Source organism: Microtus ochrogaster, unplaced genomic scaffold (assembly GCF_000317375.1).
Source record: "Microtus ochrogaster isolate Prairie Vole_2 unplaced genomic scaffold, MicOch1.0 UNK61, whole genome shotgun sequence".
NCBI classification, from domain to species: Eukaryota; Metazoa; Chordata; class Mammalia; order Rodentia; family Cricetidae; genus Microtus; species Microtus ochrogaster.
In genome coordinates this window covers 2,226,529-2,228,160 of record NW_004949159.1, presented here as the reverse complement: position 1 = coordinate 2,228,160, position 1,632 = coordinate 2,226,529, and positions in this window count along the sequence as shown.

Sequence of the window (1,632 nt, the reverse complement as noted above, 5' to 3'; positions counted from 1 at the left end):
TTTTGTTTTAAGTTTCAGATCCAAATGCTCGCCTAAGTCCTGGGACAGTCTTCACAAGGCACCCGGAAAATGCTCCCCCTCATCATACAGATCTGTGGTTCTCAGCCTTCCTAATGCTGTGACTCTTCAATGTAGTTCCTCATGTGTGGTGATCCCAACCACAGAATATTTTTGTTGCTACTTCATAACTGTAATTCTGCTACTGCTATGAATTGTAATGTAACATCTGATGTGCGGGATAGCTGATATGCAACCCTTGTGAAAAGGCTGATTTTTTTCCTCCCCTAAGGGGTCGTGGCCCACACGTTGAGAACCACTGGTCTAAAAGGAATGAAAAGGAACAGCAGAGTACCCCAGTAGACATTTTCTCTGTCCCAGAATCCTGGGTGTCAGTTCTGGAGATGAACTTCTGCACACATAGGACAGGATAATTCACTGTCTTATTTGTTCCATCATAAAATTCATGTGAAGAGCCAACCTTGCCAAGCTCCACAGGTACCAGGTATGAAGTTATCAGGGACTAAAGGTTCCAATATCTGTGAGGCTGAAGCCTAGAGTTTGAAAATCTTCACACCAAAACATGCAGTTCCCTATCATATAGTCCGATGTGTGGCAGCAATGCACCAAAGTGCTGGCAAGAGACTGGGGATCAGCTGCCACAGTCCTATTTGGTCTCAAGAGTCCGCTTCAATAATCCCTCATTCAGTTTGATCAAGGATCCCTTGGTTGGCTCTTAACGACACCCAGTAACCTATATTCTATACTCTAACTCAGTATGCTGAACCTGGGGAAAAGCCACAGCCATGTTTATGTCCCTCAGCACCAAGGCAGCAGTGCGCCAGAGAAATCTCAAAAGCATTGGTGTTATGGTTTGCATTGCAATTTTAAAGTCTCAGCTGCTGTAGGCCCATATTTCTGTATGGTGTGGCAGCCAGGCGCCAAAGCCATAGGCCCCATCTGAGGGGGTCACGTAGCTCTGCAGACAAGCTGTCTTTCCCGAACAAATGTTGGGATGTTGGGTGCTCCTTCCTTTGTAATTTGGAGGATATCTTCTAGAGATGCCACTTCAGGCCTCCGTGACAGCTAGCATACAGGTAGATACGGACATGACAGAAGGCCATTCACCTGGTTACCTAGCAGACAGCCTAATGTATTTTCCCGCTCAATTGATGTGATGGTATATAAGCTGTTTGGATGATAAACGCGGGAGATCGTCAGGAGAAAGGACCCTGAGATGCCCTTCCATGATGACCCTGTAAGCCCTGTAAGTTGCGGCTGATTATTCCTTATGTCTCCTTATCAGTTGTCTTGGCCCGTGAGGGTCCAACATAAATTCCCTAATTTTACCCTAACCCAGCTGGAACGGAGTCGCGAGGAAAAGAACTGACACAGCTTACACCATCATCATGGAAAAGGCCAGAATTCCCGTTTATTGTCCAAACATTTTATATACCCACACCAAATTGAGCGAGGGGGGGGGCAGGGGGGAGGAACACATTACACCATCACCTAGGCAACCAGATGCCTGGGCTCAAGTCAAGTCCCCATCTAGCAGTCAGGTAGGCCCTGAATTAGCATCTCTATAAGACACCTTCCAAATTACAAAAGGAAGGAAGCACCAAACATCATCAG